Here is a 14,518-nt window from a genome sequence, read left to right as displayed (position 1 = left end):
TCTGCATCTTTTCCTCACAACTCCTCTGACATAATGAGGTCTCCATTATCCTTCTCCCTGCCTGCCTCCCATTCAGTCACCCTTCCACCTGAGTAAGACTAGGGAAAGATTGTCCGGTGCTAAGACTATTCCATACTGTGTTCTCAGACTTTAGAGGAATGGAAAAGAGTCAAAGGTGAAGACTAAGGATGAAAACCTGACCCTTATTTGTACAATTTCCATTTCTCTATTAGTACAAATTAGTTCTTGATCATGAGCAAATTTATCTCAGTGTCTTAATTTTAGCCTCTGGCATTGGATATTAGTCCTGCCTCACAGGATTATATGAAAATTAAGTGAATCGTGACGACAATGATAGACAGATAGAGGACACTCAGTAAAGAGTGACTCTCAGGGTGCCTGGGTGGTTCAGTCAGTTAAACATCCAACTTTGGCTCAGGTCATGATCTCACTGTTCATGAGTTCGAACCCCATGTTGAGCTCTGTGCTGACAGCTCAGAGCCTGAAGCCTGCTTCAGATTCTGTGTCTCCTTCTCTCTCAGCTCCTCTTCCACTCATACTCTCTCTCTCTCTCTCTCTCTCTCTCTCTCTCAAAATTAATGTTAATTTTTTTTAAAAAAGAATGACTCTCACTGCAAAAATTTTTATTATTGGCATTATCACCTCAAAAAAAGGTGGTCAGAGTGACAGATCTTATCTTCCCTACTTAGAACTACCTCTGCCCCCTACTTGTAGTAGTCCTTTACTACATAAATCTCAAATAATTTGGACTGAAAAAGCTGACTGAATTTGTGTAGCCATCAGGGAATAACATGTTGGTTTTCCTAAGAGTGAATATTTGAAATCATCCATTAAGGAAAAATAACCCTGCCCCATGTCCATTTGCAAGGCCAACAGTGGACAGTGGTTTGGGGACTTGGGCACCATGTTGGCACAGGGACCCAGGCTGCCAATTAACATATCCCAGAGCTCCTTTTATTTTTATCCTTTAAAAACAACCTGCTGGATCATACATGACATCCAATCCTGCCTTATTAACTAGAAACTAAATGAGCATTCAAGAAATTTAATTGAAAGCGATACTCAGAATGCTAATAAGCCTCTGGTCAGGAGGGAGATTGATGTTCCCAGCTGCAAACCCAGCCTGGAGGAAGAGTCTCTGAAGATCTTGTCACCAGAGGCAGACTAAGCTTCTATTTGCTGCCACAACCTTCCTCACAGGCTCACTTTCACCGCTCTCCCAGCTGTCTACCTGCTACCCAAATTCCTACTTAATCAGTCTCCCCCAGAGAGGCCTCTACCTACTGGCTCCATACCACATCAAGCACCAGGCCAACAGTGTACTTTTGTTGGTAAAAATGAAAAAAAGTTCCTCTGAGTGAGATTGTTAAGCAAATAGAAAGGATGATGCTAGGAAAATGAGGGTGCAAACATTTGAATCCCTTCCTTCTCCATGCAGAAAACCTAGAAAACCACATATGTCCTCGTCTCTAAGAAAGAGCATCTTTCTGGAAACACACTTCAAGATAGACTGAGTGATTCAAACTGTGTGTGTATGTTAAAAAAGAGGGTTTCCATTCCCAGCAATTAATAATATTAGAGAATCCTAATCACACTTTGGCCTTTAAGCACATCTTTTCATGATAAATTTCCAGGAACAAGAATATTCTTGAATTTTTCTTTTTCCTTCATAATTCCACACACAGCTGACCTGCTTAAATCTTAAAAGGTGTTCACAAATGTAAATGTAAATATATATTCATAGTCAGTACATTTTGCTCTTCTATAATTGAAACCAAAAAATCAAAGCAAAAAATAAAGCAAAGTAAAATTTCCCAATAGTTACAAAAACAAATATTTCAGCACAGACAAAAGTGGAGATAATGATGAAACAGAAGTACTGATTGGGAGGCCATGCTATTAGGTCTCACTTAAAATGTTTATTCCCCAGTGGCTTTTGGAAACTTGCATTTAGCCGACAAAAGAGGCACTGAAAGTATCATCCGATAACAGATAAAAGTGTGAATCATATGAAAAGTTGAGGAGGTGAGTATTTCAAAGTATAAACGCTCCCCATAGCTGCTTGCCTTGGGCCTGAACATTGATTTAAGGAATCACAGCCTCATCTGAGGCACTCGACTGACTACTTTAGCTTTTCCTCAAATGAATTGCAAGACTTTTGCTGAAACCACTTCTGTTCAATTACACACTGGACTTCTTACAAGATAAAAAGAAGCTTTTATTCTTATTTGTCCTTTTAGTTTAGGAGAGCAAAGGAAGTGTACTATGAGCACATACTCTGGGGAATGACTGATCTTGATCAAATTTTATCTCTAACACTGACTAACTGGGCAAACAAATCTTGGAAATAGTTTCTTCTTCCTTATAAAAGGGATACCAGTATCTATTCCAGAAGACTATTTTAAGAGGTAGAGTAATATACATAAAAACATCTAGTACGATGGATCTGGTACATAGGAATGCTCAGTAAATGTTAGCCACATGTATCATTTCCATTATCAGATCAAATGCTTTAGATGTCATGAAGAGCAGTCAAGACTTTCCTCCATAGGAGATGTAGAGCAACTGAAGGAGCAGGTGCATCATCAGATGTAGCCTTTGAATCATGGAAACTGTGTGGAAGGTGGATGTAAGAGGGGACTAGGCATGGAGGCAGGAAGATCAAATAGGAGACTGCTTTACAGCTCCCGCTTTACATCAAGGCTTGGTCAGGGTTGACCTCACAAATCAAAGCACTAGCTAAGCATACCGGAGGGAAGCTTTCACAATTGGGTGATAGAGAAAAGCAAGCAAAGAAGACCCATAGCAGAGGAACAGACTTGCTCAGTCAGTTATGGTTGTCTGCACTCTCAAAATTGTGCTTTCAAATACTGGCAAAACAAGAGGAAATAGTCTATTCAAATCTTCCCACTGAAAAAGATAAAAACTTGCACATAGCCAAATTAAAAATTAAAATTGATGTCATTCCAAATGCTTAATTCAGAAATAGCAAGATCTCTTTGGGAAGCTGTCAGCTTTGACAGCAACATCTTTTGTTTATAAGACTGTATTGGTAAGGCCCTTGTTAGTTTTCCAAAGCATCTTCACAGTAAATCTGCAAGATAAGTAGGGCAGGCACTAGAGAAGAATTACAGAATGAATGTATACCCTGGAGTCTTTGGAGACAATCTAGTCTAACTTCTATTATATGCATGAGGATATTGGAGCACAGGAAAAAGCAGTGACTTCTTCACCTATGGCATTGTCAGGACGCAAAAGATTATGCTATGTAACATATAAACCCCAACATCTCAGTGGTTTAGCCTTTAAAATTTTTGCCTATACAAAATCTGTTACAATTTGGACAGCTCACCAGGGCAGTGCTGTTCTAAGTCATGATTTTCTTCTAAGACATGACTTTATAGACTTGTACAGTTTCCATTCTGTAAGCTCATCATATTTTTGCCCTTTTAGAAACACTGTGCCAGATGAAGAGAGCTCATGAGTTGCCAGGGCTAGTCAAGACAGACCCAGCTTAGAAATGACACGTGTAAATTCTGCCCATAGTCTATTGCCAAAACTAGTAACATGGGTCTGGAAAATGCAGTATTTCGTGTGTCCAGAAAGTAGAGGAGAATCAGATATGGGTGGACATCGGTAATCTCTACCACAGGAGTGGTCCAAAACTCAGTTTTCCTGGTGGCCTCTTTCTAATAGTATGTGGCTTCTGGGAATTATCCCTCACTGCAACAGGTGCTGGAAACTGGAGAAAACTAATTGGAAATTTCAGAAAACTCTAATGCTATCTTAACTCTAAATACATTTTCCCCATAGATTTGAGGGAAATAACTTGTTTAACTTCATTCCTTCCAAATATAACTGACTATCTTAAAAAAGAATTATTGAGTTTCCAGGGGATGGAATCTTTATTTTTCCTTTTAATGCTTGCAACAAGCTACTGAGATTGCTATTGTTAGCCCCAGTGTAGATTAGAATTTTTTGGCGGCAAATAACAGAAAATTAATAGATTACCTCAAGTTAAAAAAAAAACAAACTAAAAGGAGAAATTATATTGAAGAGACCCAGGGCTAATGGAGACTCAAATGGGAAAAGTCTTAGGGAAACCAAACTTCCGACAAATGCAATTGGGTTTTATTCAAAATTTTCTGCTGCTTGCTCAGGAGCTGTCCTGTCTTCCGCAAGCAACTCTCAGCTTCTCTGAAGCAGTCTGTCTGGTTCTGTTTCTCTCTCTACAGGCCTGTCCTACATCCTCTGTCACTACCCACCTTTTTCTGCTTTTAGTTTCTTAGTGCTTTATCACTGCCCCTTGTAAATACCTCAAAATCATTTAGCAGGAGTCTCTGTGTCTTGGCCGCCCTGAATTATGGGTAGTCCCCTCACTACTAACTGGCCTGGTCTCTTAACATTCCAGTTGCAAACTTCAAAATACTGAATACCTGGTTTATTCTAATGAACCAGGCCTTGTAAATTCTATGTCATCAGCCCACTTAAGGATCAGCTGCTCTTGGATCCGGCACCCAACTAAGCACAAACCTATGCACGTGTGCCTTGGTTAAAGCAGTTGGAGGGGCGCCTCAGTCAGTGAAGCATCCGACTTTAGCTCAGGTCATGATCTCACGGTCTGTGAGTTCGAGCCCCGCGTCGGGCTCTGGGCTAATGGCCCAGAGCCTGGAGCCTGCTTCCGATTCTGTGTCTCCCTCTCTCTCTGCCCCTCCCCTGCTCAAGCTCTGTCTCTCTCTGTCTCAAAAATAAATAAAAACATTAAAAATTTTTTTTAAAAAAGAAGTTGGAGAAGCAGTGGGCACGGACACTTTGGGCAGGAGCAAGGACAGAAAGCTACTTACAGAAAGTGGAGTGGGCAGGCAGATAGTAATTGATACACCTAATCTTACGCAAGGTCACTGCTATGGTCTAAATATTTATGTACCCCCGTACTACCACCAAATTCATATGCTAAAAACCTAATCCCCCAGAAATGATCCATAGAGTAATTAGGGCCTTTAGGAGGTGAGTAGGTCATGAGCATGGAGCCCCCATGAATGGAATATGTGGTCTTATAAAAGAGATTCCAGAGAGCTCTCCAGCCCCTTCCACCCTTGAGGACACCATGAGAAGTCTGGGAGCAAGAACAGAGCCCTAACCTAACAATGCTTACACCCTGATCGTGGACTCCCAGCCTCCAGAACTAGGAACAATAAATTTCTGTTGTTTATAAGCCACCCATTCTGTGGTATTTTGTTATATTAGACCAAATGGGCTGACTCACAATGCTACTAAATGTCAGTGTGAGGTTTAAAGGCAAAATTGTCTGTCACCTCAGGATCAAGCTGAATGAGGAAAGCTTAGGAGCAATACATATGCTGGGACTTAGTCTCTCCTCTTATTACCTCTTACCCTAGATCCTCAACCCTTAAACCAGTTACAGGTCTAGCAAAATAGACACCTCAGAAAAGTAAAGTGTTTTGCCAAAGCTGAAAAAAGTATTTTAGTGCACATTTAGAGATACTCCTAATTGAATCAACCAAACACCAGGTCTGAATGACTAGATAAAAATATTTCCAGACTGGAACTTTGAATTTGGTCTCTTGGGCACATTCACCAATTTGAATCTGCCCAAGTGGGAGCACTACCTGGTTTCAGGGCAAGAATTAATTTTATATCCTTATTTCAAAATTTGTGAACGTATGTCACTAACAATTCTGATGATTAAACTTTGTCACAAAATCCTAAGTGACATTACACAAAACACTTAGCCTCTTTGCACCTCAGTTTGTGCAACACTAAAATAAGAGGAACTGTATTAAATTACTTCCTAGGGTCCTTACAGATATAAAATTCTATGACTAGCTCACCTTACAAATTTAACATGCAAACGTCTACATCTACTGATTACCTGAGGCAAGATCATTTTCCTCAATGCTCATTTTAAATAGCACCCAAGAATCCTTGAAGAGATTTTCTTTTTCACTAAACTGCAGCACTCTCCAGTAGAACTTTCTGTGGCGATAGATAGGGTCTATATCTGCCTAATACAATGGCCTCCGGTCACATGTGACTATTGAGCAGTTCAAATTCAGCTAGTACAACAGAAAAACTGAATTTTTACTTTTACTTAAATTAAAAAATGTAGACAGCCATATATGGCTAGTGGCTACCATATTGAACAATGTAGGACTGGAGGAGTGTATAATGTGAATGACAAAAGGGAAATTAAGAGGTAATGATACTATTTTGATGTATAAATTAATATTTGAAAACCAGTCAGGCTTCCAGTTTCACATGGAATTGTAGACTCCTTTTTTTTTCTTAGATTTTAGGTAACAATCTATTCTGTGATGATACAGACCTTTCAGAAACAGGGAAAGAGATTGATGATTTCTCAAGCTGTAGCTCTCTGTGTCAGAAGAGTGACTAATTCACCTAGATAAATATCAACACTTTCTTGAAAAAAAAAATAGCGATGGTCTCATACACTATGTCTCATCAGAGATTTAAGATATTTACATAAGGTTCTTTGCCAAAGATAGTAGCAGGACAAAAGTGTAGATATAAAAGTCTTTAGCAACTTACTGGATTTGAAATTTGGAGCCCTGAATTTCAGTTTTATCTTTGTCATCAATGACTATTTTCTTTAATTTTTTTTTAAGAGAGCAAGAGGGAGAGGGGCAGAGAGAGAGGGAATGAAAGAATCTTAAGCCGGTTACATGCTCAGCACACAGACCGCCAAGGGGCTCGATACCACGACCCTGAGATCATGACCTGAGCTGAAATCAAGAATTGAACACTCGGCCACCTGAGGTACTCAGGCACCCCAATGACTATTTTCTTTTATGCTAAATTACCAATTAATGTAAAATTCACCATGAATTTAAAAGCAGCTTTGGGGGAAGAAAGGTAGTGGTAGAGGAAAGACATCAGGTTTTCCAGCTAACGGACTGTAGCCTTCATTAAAGAGGCTACTACTTAAATTTCAGTAGCAACATTTAAGAGTCTAAAATGTCTCCACCGGTACAATCTAACAAATCTCATAAATGATTTTGTCTTTTGTGGGTCTGTAAAGCGCCATAAGGGAAAGCTGATTTTTTATTCTCCAAACTTAGATTAACTTCTTCAACCTCTTTAGAAGGGATGGTATAATTGAGCAATAACAAGATTCCATCTTCATTTCCCATTTGCTGAAACTCTTACTTTCATTTATTTTTCTCTGATGGAATTATATATTTCTAAAAATTAAATTAAAAAGCTTTTCTTGAATACCAGCAAGACACTTTTGACAGATGTTCCATGCCTAAGTGATACTCTTTTATGACACATGGATCAATCACAAAACAGTCTGAGATCTCTCAGATTTACTCAGATTTACGCTGAAGGATCAAGCACTTTCTACTGCCTTTGAGGGCTTCGCACAGCATGCGGCATGCTATCTACTTCACGTGCAATAACTTCTCATTGCAAATGGTCTCCTAATGAACATTTTTAGAGAAATCTTAGTGGTAAGTTAAGAGTATAAAAATAAGTTAAGATTCTAATTGTTTGTGGTGATACCAGGAAAATTAACAGTGTGGATGATTGGATGGGCTTCCATGCATGGTTGATTCATAGAGACCCAAGCAGTCATGACTGTCACAAATCACTTTCTCTGTTTCTCAGCTGTCAAGTGGTTGTTGTGTTTTCAAATGTGTGTATGTCTTATATTTGAATAAATATGGTAGTCATTATTTTAGGCAAGTCTCTTTAATTAACTGAGTCATCCATAAAATGGGATACATGAGGCCAATTCACCACTCTTTCCCAAAGAGTAGATCTTTATACTTCTAAAATACTATGATTTTTAGAGACCTTATGAATTGTCCACTTCAAAGATAAACTAGTTTAGGACATAGTCAAGATGACTGTCTTATTCTCATACAGTAAGACATTGCTTAAACAGAATGCTCAAGAAGAAGGATCTCCTAGTCAGCTAAAATTACTACATAACTGAGGTGTGGTCCATACCTCTCCCTGCTTGTATTATGTATGTAAGGCCTACTTCCTATTTACTGTTTGGTGTAAGGATAAATATTAGCTGTACAAGGGAAGACAACCTAGGATATTATGATCATTATTTTGGGGTTTAGATATGGAAGATTAAGAAAGAAATGATACAGTGTGTTAGCAGGACACATCCTAGGTCCATGTCTTCATGTTGACTGTACTTATTGTGTATACCAAAGAACAACAAACTTTGTCCACCAAGTGACACATAACCAAAACACTGGTTATGTCAAGCACACTTTGGTGTATAATTCTAAGCAAGCTAGTTGTAACTCCAAATTCTTTTCTTAAACATTTTGTAGATCAACTGAGTGATAGGAGCAAATTTTTAGTAAGAGCATTAAGTGCTTTTATTATTTTTTTTAAAAAGATAATCATTTTCACTAGGAATTTTACTATTATTAGCACACTGTTTTTGATGTGTCTCCAGTCCAGTGTGAAAATCAGACATCTACACCATTTATTTAGCAACCCTGTAACATGTTATTTTCTGTTTTCATCATTTGTATTTATCATGTCTATGATCATACTGTAAAATGGAATATTCTCTTAAATTCATTGTGTGTGCTGAGTACTTAGTAATATATGTGGATAGTGATATATTAATAATCATCTGTCAATATACCAGCCATATATATATATATATATATATACACACATATATATATATTCACACACATGTATGTGTACACATATGCATGTGTATCTGTATATGTACACATACACATGTATACATATATACACACATGTATACCAGCCTGTGTATGTGTTTGTGTGTTCAATGCTTTTGTATCACAATAAAGTAATTACTGAATTAACAATTCTGATTAGTTGCATTCTGATTAACAATAACCTTGCTCTACCAATCAGCTTTCATTCTAATTAAAAAAATAAATTAATGTTTATTTATTTTTGAGAGGCAGAGTGAGAGTGGGGGAGGGGCAAAGAGAAAGGGAGACACAGAATTTGAAGCACACTCCAGGCTCTGAGCTGTCAGCACAGAGCGCGATGCAGGGCTCGAACTCAAGAACCACAAGATCATGACCTGAGCTGAAGTCAGAGGCTCAACCAACTAAGCCACCCAGGTTCCCTATCTTTCATTCTAATTTTTAACATGCCTTTTTTTTATACTAGGAGTTTTAATTTAAAGCTAGTGGTACATAGGTTCTAACATTTTTCAGATTATTCATAGTTAAAGGTCTTAAAAATGTTGTTGGCAGAATAAAATATTTGTCTTTCATGAGACTTGCAAAATTATTTCAAAGAAATATGGAAAAGAATATCTTAAACATATCAGTATTAGTTTTTTTTTTTTTTTGCACTTTCAACCAAGGAGGATGGTCCTTTCATATTCTAACCTTTTCAATGAATAAAGCATTAATTTTCCTCCCACTGACAACTAGGCCATTAAGAGATTATACAACATTCAAAAGAAAGTTGGGGAAGATTATTTATTATCAATACAAATTGAATTACTGAGAATTTTCCACTAGAGGACATTTTCTTCTCAATTGTTACCATCAGTTTGGTGCTTAATTACTCTCCTACTTTCAAGTGGGATCAGCGACTCTTACAATTCCTTTTACAGAGCACATTTTCTGCTCAGGGACAGCAGAAAGATTTATAGTCCCATATATGTTTTTCTTTTCTGCTATCAAATCTCTACATGATCCTCAGACACTCAGGTAGAGGCTAGAAGATGTACTATAATACTAATGCATTCATATTTTTTTTAATTGAAAGGCTGTTTAACAAATGACTTATCTATTCAGGGAGACTGTTACCATTATGGAATAAGATCAATTTTTTTATCAATTTTTTTTTCTCTTTTTTATTCTTAGTTGTTATAATCTTGTTTGTGCCTTTCTTAGTTCTTACTTCCAAATTATTGCTGATGGCACATAGAGGGTAAAAGCTTAACATTTCAGAACCCTCAGAATTCATTTTCTTTATTAGTGTAGTATAAAACAAGAAATAGAGGCTCATTCAGATTGCATCAACTAATAGAGATAATATCATCTCCAAATAATGGAGATTTACAACATCTAGGTCTCACAGAAACCCAAAGAAAACCTTAAAAATATCCTTAGAAAGCTAAACCCCAAAGAGGCTTGAATTTTACAGAACCTAGAACATAGTTCAGGAAATTTCAAGGAGCCAAGCAAGGCCTCTGGGCACCGAGACAGCTCATAACTTCATTCTTAAGGGCATTGTTTTGGTTTTTCTTTGATGCTCAACCATCAACATGCCAGAATTCCTCTGGTCTTCTCTGCTTCTCTCTGTGCCAGCATTGGGTATCATGAAGTCAAAGGGCCATCTCTGGTATCATCAGCTCTTACTGGGGTATCAGGGCTACATGATCCAGAACTTGATTATCTATTTCCTAGGTAATATAATGAAGTATAGAATTGTGAAGTGTTGCTTTGAAATTAATTTCTGTATTTTAGGAATTAGATTATATTTTTCTCCCAAAAAACTTTGGCTTCCTAGGAAGCCAATACTAGTATCCTAGGAATGCTTATCATATCCATAGATTTTGGAAGATTTTAGAAAATTCCTGGGAATGTTCCACATCACCACCTCTCCCCAACACACGCACGCACGCACACACACCCCACAGAGTCAGAAACACACAAAAGTTACAGTTTTAACTTTAGCACCTAGCCCTACCATTTTTCTTTTTGAAAATTACGGGCACTAAACAAATACCTATTGCTTGAAGGGATGGTTGTTTGAATGATTTTATCTTGAATTATACAACCTTAGAAGGGGGATAGCATGCTGCCTTAAATAATTTGTATTGTTCAGTCCAGTGCCAAGTATAACCTGAAAATTAATAAAGTTCCTGATGACTAAGGTGGGAAACTATATAGATGTTTCTGTGTTCCAAAAGGCCATTAGATGAATTAGCATTGACTTCATGTGGTCTGTCTGGGAGACACATTTGTAGCCTTAAAATACTTTAATGGTTCAACCTAGCTATTCTACTTATAAGAATTCATCTTATAAATAATCCTAGAATCAAAAATGCATCAGCATTTTATTATAAAATTGTTTATAATTATAAAAAAATGAAAGCATTCAAAATATCTCGTTAAATCTTATTGTGCTATAGACATAAATCTATATCATGTGGGTATTGAAAAATTTTTAATAAAAAACCCCATAAAACTCTTAATGACATGTTTAAAAAACTCGGAATTAAGATATAGTAAGAAACCATTTAGAAATTACATATGGGGGCTCCTGGGTGGCTCAGTTGGTTAAGCATCTGACTAAGTTCAGGTCATGATCTCATGGTTCATGAGTTCCAGCCCTGCATCAGGTTCTGTGCTGCTATGGCAGAGCTTGCTTTGGTTCCTCTGTCTCCCTCTCTCTCTGCCCCTTCTCGCTCATTCTCATTCTCTCTGCCTCTCAAAAAAAAAAAAAAAACACTAAAAAAAAAATTAAAAAAATAAATGTGTATGTGGTGTGTATATAAAAAGACAGAGAGAAGTTTAAAAGAATATATAAAACATATTAATAATGGATATTTCTAGTGAATAAGATTATGGTTGACATACATCTTCCTCATGGTTTTCTAAATTTCTCAAAACTTCTCTAATAAATATGTAATGCTTTTATGATAAATGAGAGAAATAAGTATAATTTTATCATTTATATAAAGTATAATACTAACACCTTATTATTAAAAGATGTCATGTGTTTTAAATGTTAACTTATAGTTAACTTATGTTAACTTTATGTGCCCTTGAGGTCACACCACATCACAAGAAAGAAAGACGTCGTACTCTGAAGTCAAGTTTTCCTGTGAACAGGTCCTTATTCTGTCTCATTCCTCACATGTGACTTGAGAGGATCACTTGAGTTTATTCACTTTATTTATTTTTTTATTTAAAAAAAATTTTTAACCTTTATTTATTTTTGAGACAGAGAGAGACAGAGCATGCATGGGGGAGGGTCAGAGAGAGGGAGACACAGAATCTGAAACAGGCTCCGGGCTCTGAGCTGGCAGCACAGAGCCCGATGTGGGGCTCGAACTCACGGACTGTGAGATCATGACCTGAGTTGAAGTCAGATGCTTAACTGACTGAGCCACCCAGGCGCCCCATGTTTATTGACTTTAAAATGGGATCACAACATTAGCTTTTCTATATTACTCATAGAATTTCTATGAGTAATAAAAAGAGTTAATTAATATGTTAAACCAACTTGCAAAACTAGTATGCAGTAGCCATTCAGTAAATGTAGATGACAATGATGATTATAATTTGGTTTTGCTTTTCATCACTCAATGGAAAATTGCATATTTTCAAAGAAAACATTTTGGGACCTTTGAAAGAAGCAGTCCTGCATATATGGAGGAAAAAATTCCAAATCAAGTAAAGAAAGCATAGCATGCTAATTAAATTATAACTTCATGCTAGCTTGATTTTTCTAACCCTCAAGTGTTTTATTTAAAATATAAATAAAGAGCAAAACATTTCACTCTTCTCAGATTTGTTCACTCATCCTATGAGAGATATCTCAAAAGATTAAAAAAATGTGGGCAATTTTAAAGTACAAGCAAAGGGTCAGGCTGGTTCTTCTATTAATAAATATCACAAAGCATTTACTATGTTCCAGGCACTCACCAATTTAAGCACTTTGCAAACAAGCCTTCATTTTACCCTTACAACATTCTTATGCTAGATTCTATCATCATCTTCACTTTCAAGGTGAGGAATCTGATACACAGAAATGTTCAGTAAGTTCCCCCAGGTCACACAACTGATAAAGGGCAACCTAAAAGCAAGCCTAGGCAGTTTGAATCCTGAACCCATGCTTTCCAACTCCCAGCTCTCCTGAATCAACACTTCTGTGCATTCTTCTTGTACCTTGATTTGAAGATTTCCCCTAAAGCTTCCACTGGATTTCTATGGAATTCTTTGCTAGTGGGCTGAGCTTGGGTGTATATAATACCTACTCACTACAATATAAACTCCCTGGAGACAGAACTATTTCCTGCCATGTTTATTGTCACACAGCACAAAGTACAGTGTCTGGAAGAGAGGATACTCACATATTGATGAGTAAATGGACAAATGGATTGATAATAATCCAAATTTGTTTTCCCCTAATTTTAATATATTTTTTTTTAATCCTGCTTTCTTTGGAAGTATGTGAGGCCAACAGGTAAATTTAAAGCAAAATCATAGTGCCTAGACCTTTTTTTCTCTATATGCCTTGGAGGACTTGTGCCTTCATGATATGAAAAGAAAGCAAAATCCATATCCCCAATGTGTGGGCTCCACCTCAGTCGGAAGAAATTTATCTTCTAGAACAGTCCTTGTGTACATCTCTACTACGTAATGAATTCCTTATCTACACTATTATTTTCTTCTTCTTCTTCTTCTTCTTCTTCTTCTTCTTCTTCTTCTTCTTCTTCTTCTTCTTAAAATTTTTGTTGAATATCTAAAGTCTCTTTATTAAGTTAGAGTCTTGTTTGGGAAAGGATGGGCCTCAGAGACCGGGATGAAATCTGAAGAAGGGAAGTTGGCAAGCCAGCAGTGAGGCCATCAAGGTACCTGGGAGTGACTCATGAATAGAGCATAATGTATAAATTTGTCAAATCACTATGCTGTACACCTGAAACTAATGTAACTTGTATATCGATTATATGTAAATAAAAAATTAAAAATAATAAAAGAAAGAAAGAAAAGTTGAGTTATATAGAAGGAGGGGCTGGAGTTGACCTGGGGAGTTGGTGAGATGGCTTGAAGTGTATTATGGGAAAGAGTCTACGTGAGACATGTTCCAGTACACTGATTATTTCTTATCTATGCTTTTATTCTACATAGCATCTAGACAGTACTTGGCACTAGTAGGTGCTCCAGAAATATTTTATCTTTAAAGGCAAAAGGCCAAAATGACCTTCATAAAAACAAGGAATGTATTCTATAGCAGAAGTTGGCTAACTTTTTCATAAAGGGACATTTTTGCTTTGCAGGCCACATTGCCTCTGCTGTAACTAAACTTTGCCTTTGTAACATGAAAGCAGCTATAGACAAAAAGCAACTAAGTCCTAATAAAACTTTATTTATAAAAACAGGGTGTGGGCTAGATTTGTCCCACAGGCCATAATGGTTTGCTAACTTCTGTTCTTTACTAAGCCCCACACTGTAGTTTTCTCTTTGCATTCTTCCTACATACCAAAGGGTAGATTAGGCAGGAGAGAGAATTAATTTATCTATAAAACCGTTCCCATTACTAGAAAACCTCAAGAGAATGTCTCCTCCTGAAAATATGTAAAATGATTCATTTGCATATGCAAAGACAATACTAGGGTTTATTTTATATGTCTTTCCCTGCATGAAATCTTTTCCTAAACTCATCTCAATTTTCCTTTAAAACCCTTCATCCTTCCAAACGTTTAAAAGATAATAAATAAAAAATTCCTATTAAAGATAATGTGCTTTCAGGG

This window comes from Neofelis nebulosa, chromosome 2 (assembly GCF_028018385.1).
Source record: "Neofelis nebulosa isolate mNeoNeb1 chromosome 2, mNeoNeb1.pri, whole genome shotgun sequence".
Taxonomy (NCBI): domain Eukaryota; kingdom Metazoa; phylum Chordata; class Mammalia; order Carnivora; family Felidae; genus Neofelis; species Neofelis nebulosa.
Note: the sequence above shows the minus strand (reverse complement) of the source record.